Below are 11,599 nucleotides of genomic sequence, written 5' to 3'. Positions count from 1 at the left end.
AACTGAGAAAATTGCAGAACATGATAGTGGCTGGGAAGGTGGGAAACGGGATAGCGTTGTTGCTGTTTTGCACTTTTGCTATGTGTATAGGAATCGGTTAGAAACCGTAACCGAACCGAACTAAACGGTTCCGGTTCCAAGTCAGTTCGGTGAAAAAAAATAACAACATCGAACCGGAAAAACATTGTCGGTTCCGGTTCCAGTTCCGGCAAAAAAATCCAAAAACAAAACCGATCCCAGCCCTACTTTTGGTAAGTAATGATATATGTGGTTGATTATAAAATTCAATAATGCATTTCTAATTCAATAATCCTAATATATAGGGCGTACCTAAACAACCGGGTGGAGTTGAGTGGCTATTATGTGATGCGATATATGAAAGATATTATAAATGATGACACTCTTTCATTTTCAACCAAGGTAAATGCATAGATTATAGTTTGACAAGCAGTTTGATTTAAATAGCTTCAATGATTATGACTTATGTTGTGCTATACATTTCTAGTGGGTGGCAAAGAGTCGGAACTCATATACCTAAGAGCAACTTGATGAGGTGCGCATTGAAGCGGCTGACTACTTGCAGATTTTGCTATAGCTAGATCTTGACAAGCAATATGATTTTGAGTAAGGCTAGATTTTGCTGACCATTTTGTAGTAGATGTAGTGATATCAGGATGAATTGTGAACAAATTATGCTGCATGTAGTTATTGCAGTAGTGGTATCTTCTACACTAGCTTTAAAGTAGGTTAGGGTTTATTGTGCAAAACTTTTGAAATTACCTCAAGCTCTAATTTTGTGTAGAAATTAATATTCCCTAATATTTAAAGTACATTTGACTTTCATGTTATTTGTGGATCAGCTTTCTAGTACCAAATACAGCAGCAAAAGGGATATATAACAGCAGTTTGAATTCACAGACTGATGTCAAGAAATGAAAAAAACATCAGTTACTGATGAAGAACTGATGTTAGAAACAGAAATTACATCAGTTTGAAAACAAAAACAGAAATTACATCAGTTTGAAAACAAAAACCGATGTCAGAAAAGAGAAAATACATCAGTTTGGAAACAAAAATCGATGTCTAGCATTACTATGAACATTGATATATAAACAAAAACAATGTCTAATATAAACATGGACATCAAGATATAAACAAAAACCGATGTCTAGCATTACTATGGACATCGATATATAAACAAAAACGATGTGTAGTATAGATATGGACATCGAGATATAAACAAAAACCGATGTCTAGCACTACTATAAACATCGATATATAAACAAAACCGATGTCTAGATTACTATCTACATCGATATATAAACAAAAACCGATGTCTAGAATAACTATGGACATCGATATATACACAAAACCGATGTCTAGCATAAATATGGACATCAGTTCAAACTATACTACAGAATGTAGATTCAATATCTAGTGAAATATTATGTACCAAACACACGAAAAGCTTATGAACCACAAGCAAAAATTAATGAGAACCGATGTGTAAAATATTATCAGACATCGTTTCTAAATCAGAAACGATGTTAAAATGGATAATTGTGTTGTTAGACCTATATTTCATTAAGCATCTAATGCCAAAATATGAAGGTTTGACAATAACTAAACACACCAAAATGGTGATCACATTAACGTTTTTACATCGGTTCTGAACCTTAAACCGATGTCTCGTCGCAAACTAGACATCAGTTGTGAACCGATGTCTTAGTTTTGGCGATCTTTAACATCACCCACTAAGACATCAGATTTTTTTTTTTTAACATCAGTTGTGAACTAATGTCTATGAACTTTATCCTAGTAATGTCATTGAAATCTTATTGTAAGTCTAAGAGTTTAGAGTATTCCAGGTTGCAGATGAACTTGTAGCAGAGTTTTCTGACCCTATCAATGGTGTCACATCCCCTGATCAAATTGACGAGGTGCGCATTGAAGTGGCTGATTATATACAGAGTTTGATGTAGGAATGTGACTGCTAAGATGTTTTTTAAGTAAGGCTAGCTAGTTTTGGCTTTGAAGCAAAGCTTGGTGTGGAACTTTTGTACATTGTTGCTCATATGTTTCCAAGCTAGCTTTTGTAAGTTTAGGGGTTTATTTTGTGAATTATGTTGAGTCATGAATTTGGAAAGAAAATTAATGGGAAAGCCCCTTATTTTGGATGATGAAAAATGCAATTTTTTTCCCAGCAATAGCTAAATGCAAACTTTTCACATCATGCTTGTCAAAATGAAGTGAAATATATTAAAGCATAATAAAAAACAGTAATGCCAAGGAAAACGAAGTCAGTTAAGAGATTAGAAATCAGTATCAAAAATGAAATCGATGTCCTATGATTATCAATATATGGAATTGTAACTCAAAACCGATGTAATTAAAACTACTGCACATCGATTTCTAATCACCAAACCGTAATCTATTATGAACATACAAATCACCTACCATGGAGCAAACCGATGTGTGATCAAAAGGTGAACATCATTTCTGAATAAAAAAACGATGTAGTATAAAGATACAGACATCGTTCCTAGGAAAATAATGTGGCAACCTACATGTAAAAATGGCCACAAACAAACAATACTCATGGGAACTGATGTCTACAAGTGTACTGGACATCGCTTCTGGAATAGAAATCGATGCAAATGTTCACGTAGGTATTGTTCGACATATAATTTATTAAGCATAAAATGTGAAAATATGAAGAATTAGACATACCTAAAATACAAAAATAAGATGATTATAACGATTATACATCGATTTATTTTTTAGAATCGATGTTGGTTGTTGTCTGGGACATCGGTTAAAAACGCGCTTATACTGATGTCTATATCTTTCTCTACACCCACTAAGACATCGGTCAAAAATTAGTTTAACATCGGTTCTGGACTGATGTCTATGAACAAGATTCTAGTAGTGTGGGTTTAGAGGCTGATGAGGGTGGAAGCAAAACTATACGGGACAACCATTCCCATTGAGTCCCCTCCGGCAAGTCACCTTACCAAGGACTTTGGTTCTAGACAAGGTAGTTGCTCTAACTTGAAGGAGAAGACCACAAAGCAAAAGGCTGAGGAGGTTGCTAACCCTGCAAAGAAGCGCTTAGAGTTAGTTGATGACATAGATGAGCAAATAGAAGAACAAAATGGCAGGGGGTTGCCGGTGGAAGTGGAAGCTGGTATAGAAGTAGCAGCTACTATAGAAGTGGCAGCTGCTATAGAGCATGTTCATGCCACTCCTACAGAGGTTTGTACTGCTCCTATTAAGTCGGTTGAAGTTACACAGGAGGTATTTATTTACTAGTATACAGTGTAGATGTGAATTGCTTGACTGCATAGTTCAAATGTTTGAGGAATATAGCTTATCTTAATTACTTAACTTGTTCTAGTTAATTAGTGTGTCATAAATTTTATTGGAATTTTTGTTTTGTATAACACAACAATTGAAGCCGTCGGAGTGCAAATTGGCTTTAGGATCAGTGGAAAATTTTGTTGCCATTGCAACCATTGTTGAAGTCCAAGATGATAAGTGCGCCAATTAGACAGTTCATGGTCGTCCTTTGGGAGAAGGGAATGTGCGAGTGTCGATCATTTGTCCACTTGTTCCTTAAGCTAAGCTTTCATTCCCAGTCAATGATGAGATAATGTCTATCAAAGATGCTGTTGGGACTTATATTGCTTGGCCGAGGGACCTCATACTTCAATCCCCTCCCCAAACTGACAAGGTAAAGTAGCATTATGTACTTTTTGTCTATAAAGTAATAATAACTTAAACTGTTTTCATACAGAAACAACCAAATAAGGCCGCAGGTAAGGGTTCAAAGAAAAGGAAAAGGCAAATAGCTAGTGATGAAGAGGAGTGTATTGACTTGAAGAAGCTGCCAAAAGATTACCCTTCACCTTTGAAGTGCTTGTGGTTGTGGGGGAGAAACGCACTAGCCAATGGGAAGACAATCTCTTTCATGCTAATAGATGAAGTATTTGGGATCAATAGGTAGCAATATCTGTATAAAGGAGACATTCATGCATTGTGTATCATGAGTGAACTATCAGGCGGCGTCATCTGCATGTATATGTGGTAAGTTAGAATCATTCATGATATTTATATTGTACTACATTGCAAATATTGAATATGAAGGTTCTGTGCTATTGCAGCTATTTGCATGAAGTATTGAAGAAAGCAAAGATGTCGGACATGGTTGGCTTTGTGGACCCCGATCAGATTGGAGTACTTGGATGTGGAAATCCAACGGAAAGGTCATGTCATTTATTAGTTAGGTTCACAAATGCAAAGAAATGCCAGATTTTTATGTTGCCATATAATGCAGGGTAAGTTACTTTCTGTAACTTGTCTAATTACTTGAATATGTCATTTTATAAGTCAAGTATCTATATAAAAATACTAAAAGCTAGAGCTCACTTAATTGATCTGTATAAAATTGTCAATAAGCATGCATTGGATGTTCATTGTTGTCAACCCGGAGGAAGAAATTATCTACTTCATGGATCCACTGAGGCGTCGGCTAGTTGGCGGAGAATGGCAGATCATTGTGGAAAAGTAAGTGTTCAACATCTATCATTTTGTTAAAATCACTACTACAAAAACTACATATAAGGACACTGGAAAAGAGTCCTCTTTTCCCTACTAGGACACTTAAACTGTGTCCTTAAAAGTCCAAATCAAGTGTCCTCGTATACAATAGAGGACACATAAAATGCGTTCTATATCAAGAAAAATGTGTCCTCTATTGTATACGAGGACACTTGATTTGGATTTTTAAGGACACAGTTTAAGTGTCCTAGTAGGGAAAAGAGGACTCTTTTCCAGTGTCCTTAAATGTTGAAAACCATGCAAAAAAAAATATCACAAGCATTCTCAAAAGCACCAAAAGCAATATATTAGTCACCAAAATACACTATTACAATATGTATACTAATTAAGATCCGATCTAAGGAGAGTCAACTACAAAGAAATTTACAAAGTATAGTAACTACTACACTAATTTTCTCATTAGGTATGTTCTATAAACCTTGAATAGATGCAAAGCCAAAGGAACTCCAATGATCTGCCCTTGACAAAATAAGAACCTAAACAAACAAGCCAATAAACAGATATTTAGATAATTGATACAATGTCCTTAAAGTCTCAAACTGCATATTAGGAGTTTGCAGAAAACACAAAAGAGCAAGCAGTCAATATCAGATAGTATCAACTTGGCAAATCCAAATATGTAAGAGAGAGGTTACAAAGGAAACTTAGTTTGTAGTAACTCCCTTGAGCAAGATCAATGAATTTTCTGCCAAAAATAATGTCAAATGAGCAACAATTAGTCACCATTTTAGGCTTGTTGAGCAGCCGTAATAAGCAACCAGAAATGAGTGTAGACCATCATTACCTCAAGGATGTACCAACATTGAGATTTCCCATTTCAAATTTCAGAGATAGGAGGATATCAGCCTCCATCTTGATCAGCTAAACAATCACCAGAAAATTATAATTAGTATGAATCTTATCTATGAGGTGCAAAAGGACCTACTAATTGATTAACAGAGATTCAACCGCAAAGAAAAGATCAAATACATGTTATTTAGTGAAGTTGAAGTAAGTTTAGCTGTGGAGTTTAGGTAACTTTAGCTTTCTGCTCCTTACATACAGGTCCCACTTTTAGTCAGGAATCGAGCAAGATCAACCACCTTTGGTTCTTGTGGTGAAATTTGGGGAAGAAAAAAAAGTCATTTCATATGATCCATTAGAAAACAAACCATTATAGTTAAATGCGTCCATTATCATCACAATCAGAATTTAAAACTTGAGTGACATTCACTTATATTTAAGATGGAGGTAGTTGAAAACAAACCATTATAGCTCTGCCAAACAAGTTGAAAACATAACGCTACTGACAAAAAAAAATGAAAGTTGAAAGTAACTAAATGGCAAATACTTAATACTTAAAATGATTTATATATATATATATATATATATATATATATATGCTCTGTAGGATTGTTACAAAGAGATTGTTACCTCAACTGAGTTGACTTCAAATATTTTTCCTTCAGTGCATTTTATGTCCAGCGCCTGTATGCAAGCTTCAGCAACAACAAGTCTGCTAACCTCTCCAACTAGTGTATCTCCTGGATCACATAAATAATTAAACCCATCAAAATAAAGGCATAAGATACAAAGGACTACTAACACTATACACAGGTAATATCCTTTCCTAAACCAAAGCCATGCATACCAGGAAAACCTAATATATTGGTATCTAGTGCAATTCCTTATGTAAATCACCACACATTCCACCAAACTAAATAATCCTCCCCACATATTGAAAGTGGCTCAATGTGTGGCTAATTTCTAGGTTTTTGAGAAATGTTCCCGGAACTAGACTGGATTCACCAAATAGAGAGCGTCAATAATATTGAACTGCAGGAGCCTAGAATAGACAACTTCAAACAAAAAAAGTAATTTTTATCGTTATTATTATGGTATCTCAGTTTGCCTTTCTTATTTTGTTCTTGAACACATTCATAACTGGAATAAATGTTTTGAATGACTTAGATGCATCACAAACCCTAAAGGAGCATTTTTGCAACAAATATGACATAAGCAAGCCTATAATTATAGGAAGCGTTATTCAGCCTCAGGAACTAAACCTATAATTATATACCTGATGCTCATTTCCACTTCTGTAAACATATAATCGTACCTTGACCTATTAGGACTGCACATTGTTGGCCAGCTGTAGCTTTGAGCAATGTATTAAGATCATATGATATGTAAGCTAGGTCCATCTGTCAATCTACCAGCCCTGAAAGACATATAACTTATATTCATGATAAACAACAATTTTAAGAATATACAGCTTATTAGTAAGCTGCCCTAGTTTAGTTTCTTAGAATGTTTCGAAACCTGATTATTGTAAATGGTAGACCAGAATTACAAAGAACGTCTTCCCCCATCTTCTTATACTTGAGAACACCGAAGAGGTTCATAACACTACAAAAAATAAAGCGTCTTAAATCATTAATCTATGCGAAAAGAAATAGAAAAGAGAAAACCCACTGCATATGAGCTGATGGGATGCATAACATGATTCAATTTGAAATTGTGCTTTTTAAACATGTATTAATCATGAAGAATGGACCACTCACAATATGATATCTTCATTATGCTAAGGATCCAAATTAAACTAAATTAACCATCCACAGGACAATATTCTTGGTATAAGAAAACAGTGTCTGCAAGACTCTTTGATATCCAGAGAGGGAAAGAGACAGAGGTAGAAACAGACAGAGAGAACAGAATAACTTGTTCCTAATTTTTCTATGAGAAATCCTTCATTTTCTAGAAGACGTTACTGATCAGAGAAATTTATTTTCAGAATATGGAGGTCAGAGATTATAATGAATCTATTTATATAGAACACAGGAAATAAAGCTATACTACTCACAAACAGTGTCACCATGCTAAAACAGAAATTATGAAATCCAACTTTTGAGTAGAATGAAAAACGTAACTTAATTCAATAGAGTAGAATGGAATACAATGTAACTTAATTCAGGACAGTGTAGAATGGAATACAATGTAACTTAATTCAATAGAGATTAGTACAGGGGGGAAATATACTTTCAAAGTACTGCAACATATGTTGATGATGATGATGGAGAGAGAGAAGTATATATTTAAACATCATAATTGGAAAAGAAATCTACCGCTTAACCGTAGAATTTCACAATTATACAAAAGATTAATCATGTGACATTATTCAAACAGCACAATCCTAACATCAGCAGGGCATACACATAATTTCTTATAATCCACAACTAAAGCAGGATGATACCTTATGTGTTTGAATCTGGTTACGCGATTCTCGAATTGAATCTTCCATTTGCCCCAACTGATCTACATTGTTGATCTTATCAGGGTTCGTCCAACAGCTGCAAAATTCAAGATTTGCATAATATTAATTAGTACGGGATTATTAACCAAGGGCTCTACAGCAACATAAGTGAATGAAACCAAAAAACACAACTCAGACCCCAATTTTCTAGCATTCACCTTAATTTCTTCTTTATTTCGGAAAGTTGGGTTTGCAATAACCTAGGTTGGTTACTCAGGTCCTGTGTAGAGAATAATATGAGTCGGAGGGAAAAAAATTGCAACCATAAACAGTTAAGATCAAGATACTTGTCTGGAAAAAAAATATATTAACCTTTACCAATCTATATATTAATGTCTCAGCCTGATATATATATATATATATATATATATATATATATACACACACACACCAATCTAACAATCCCCATTTTAATGGAAAGGAATACATATCTGATTGGCATGAAGAATATAAAATTCGAGACCTCAAACAGATATAAATTCCTCATCCAACACATCCAGCACTAAATCAAGTAAATCATGAATCAAAAAGTCAAACTGTATTCACACCAAATAAGCTTACCTTATACAATGAACCAAAACCCTCCTCCTTGATCATGGTCCTGGCAACTTGTCCAGCTGATCCCAGACCCAATTGAATTCTCAACTACACCAAAACCAACACAACAAAAACCAATTAAACCATCGATCCCATTAAACCACATTACACCACTAAATCAAATCAAAATCCGAAATAGACCCACAAATCATAGATCTGAAACCCATCAAAAGAAACCAACTTTAAGCTCAAAGACCCGAGTTGGAATCATGGGTCCAATCCAAATCTCACAGAAATTACTACCTTGATGCATTTCAACACTCACCTTCATCATATCGATGGGTTGGATGATTTCAGCAATAGGATTTCCCTCCATCCCTTGTTGCAGATTGCACTAATGAACAAAAGAAAAAAAAATTCAATTCATAAATTTAATTGAATATAGTTTATGATCCTGAACAGTTAATTCTCATCCCCAATCCTATCATCACTACCATTAACAAAACCAATCATCCACGAAATGCAAATATAAATTAAAAAAAGGCCACTCTATACCTTAAGATCGAGCAAGGAAGAGTAGGACTGTCTGCGAGACAGCTTAAACATGCGAAGCAAAATCTCAGTTCCAACTCTGACTCCATATGTTAGCAGAAAGCTCCGACAGAGGTTCTCAATCGTACAACATTGGTGCGCTGGCAGCGCTGGAGCTCCTCAATGGCATCGCGGACGGGGTTGGAGGCGTCTAGGGATAGCGGCGAGGTTGGGGATTTGGAGAGAGACAACGGTGGCGGCATTGCTGAGAGGATTTTTGACCTTGAGGTTTGGGCTTGGCATATGCGGAAGAGTAGATGAAAACAAAATTAAACCTCTAGCATCTCATCCACATAAAGGATTATGAATCGACCACATGGCATACCATCTAATTCCGATATGGATATAGGAGAAAGCCATCGCCACGTTATGATCTAGATAGAGCATATAGATCTAGCGAGAAGAAAAAGATATAGCCAGATAGAGGAGGAGAGAGAAGTACCCAGCTGTGGTGAGATTTGTTTTGCTCAGAGCTAAGGAATCAGAGCTCCAATTTGTTCGACGAGGAAGAGATCAAGAGATGCAGAGAGAGAGAGAGAGAGAGAGAGAGAGAGAGAGAGACTAGAGAAGAAAGAGGTCAACTGTAAAACAGAGGCCAAAGTGCGAATATGTTTGGGAAAAAACAAAAGAGGGAAGTTTAACTTTTGATGAAAAAAAATAGGTAGGGCAGCAGTATTTTGCTCCTGTTTTCTCAAGTCGTCCTCGTAAGCTTATTAGGACACCCCGGTCAAAAAGTGTCCTCATATGGTGTCCTTATATGGGCTATTTGTAGTAGTGAATGATGGAATCATGAGTTTTGTGTTTGTTTGTTCTTTGATATATTAAAACTTATTGGTGGGTTGTTATATATATATATATATATATATATATTGTTGAAGTGGGATCAAAATTTACAATGCTCAGAGGAATCGATCTGACCGGAAATCAATAACGTGGCAGAATATGGGGGTATGTGTAGTATTCATTTTCTTGTTCCGAATTTTACTTTGTTTTTTTATGGTTAAATTAGTGCACAATTGAGCTGTTATAATGTATTATTTTTAGGGTAGTCCGGTGCAACAAGGCGACAAGGATTGTGGGATATTCATCATGCGGTACATGAAGGAAATAGTTCATGATAAGAATCTAAAATTTGCTTCGAAGGTAAAGACTAGTAATTTTAGCTAAGATGACTTGGTAATAACTTAATTTTCTTGTTGCTGCATCAGTTTGTGATGATGCGATTAAGTTTGTAACTTCAATTTCTTGTTGCTTCATGAATTTGTGATGATCACATTGTAAGTCCTACTATATTTGTTTTAGTGGCAGCGACGATCAGAACTAGGGCTGTCAATTCCGACACGACCCGATAACACGACTCGAAACCCGCACGAAATAAAGCGGGTTGAACCCGCACGATTAAAAAGCGGGTCAGCCATGGGTCAACCCGCCATGACCCATTTAATAAATGGGTCGGCCACGGGTCAACCCGCCAACACGAAGTGAACCCGTATAACCCGATTATGCTATACTTCATCCTGAAATTTTAGACGTTGGGAGTATTTGATCATAGGATTAGACAATTTGAAATATTTTGCTTTATAATTATTGGATTTAATTATTTATGAATAATATATAATTATTTACATTCTTCGTCTTATGGAGTTTTTAGTGAATTTAATCAATTTATGCATTTTTTTAGTTAAATGGGTCGCATTGTTGACCATTAAATGAGTCATTTTATCAAAAACGACACAACTTATTTATTAAATGGGTTAAGCGGGTTGGAAACGGGTAACCCGTTTAATAAACAGGTTGGGTTTGGGTTTAAATTTTTGACACGATTATTAAATGGGTTGGGTTTGGGTTTGTATCTTGCGACACGACAAATACCTTGACCCGACACGAACCCAACCCGACACGACCCATTGACAGCCCTAATCAGAACTGGTATACACCCAAAAGGATCTTGATGATGTCAGGTCAGAGTGGGCTAGGTTCGTCATGAAGTATCATGCAACATAGATATCTGGTTGGTAAAAGCGCAGTATTAATGCATGTTTTGGTATTTTGGCTACTTTGTTTTTGGCCTTGTAGCTAGGGAAGGTTCAATATGTTTCTGGACAAATAGTATAGGCTAGGGTTTCTGGCCTTGATGTTTTTGGCCTTAGTTTAGGCATATGCATGTGGCATTGATAGACAAGTACAATATATTTTTTGCCTTTATATATGTGTAGGCAGGCTGATCGAGGATATGTAGTGCTCAGATGATGAATTGGCTTTTACGTTTAATCAATGGATGTGCAATTAGATGTGTTGTTCAATTGATTTTGGTTAGATGCAGATAGCAGAATGTATGTCATGTCACATTCTCTCAGACCACTGCATTACAAATAAAAACTATTGTCTAACAATGGGATGTCATAAAATGAAATTAAAAAACTGTTGTCTGAATGTCCTAACTACAATACATTTGAAACACTTACAATTGCCTAACTATCAATAACACAACAACAAAATAGGATGATAAGTTATTTAAAGTGAAAGAGGACCACAGTGAATAGGCAAACCACTATTGTA

At 35.6% G+C, this 11,599-nt stretch overlaps 1 long non-coding RNA gene across 1 annotated transcript; it reads right to left on the bottom strand.

Moving 5' to 3' along the window:
* Positions 1 to 6,803: 6,803 nt before the first annotated feature.
* Positions 6,804 to 9,143, bottom strand: LOC112169102. Its single transcript, XR_002924557.2, has 6 exons — positions 9,005 to 9,143; positions 8,775 to 8,843; positions 8,474 to 8,557; positions 8,051 to 8,132; positions 7,853 to 7,949; positions 6,804 to 7,008 (listed from the first exon to the last, which is right to left on the bottom strand). It is a non-coding gene; the product is annotated as an uncharacterized LOC112169102 (long non-coding RNA).
* Positions 9,144 to 11,599: the final 2,456 nt, after the last annotated feature.

The sequence above is a fragment of the Rosa chinensis genome, chromosome 6 (assembly GCF_002994745.2).
Source record: "Rosa chinensis cultivar Old Blush chromosome 6, RchiOBHm-V2, whole genome shotgun sequence".
Lineage (NCBI taxonomy): Eukaryota > Viridiplantae > Streptophyta > Magnoliopsida > Rosales > Rosaceae > Rosa > Rosa chinensis.
The sequence above is the reverse complement of the archived record's forward strand: the minus strand, read 5'-3'. Positions and strand labels throughout refer to the sequence as shown.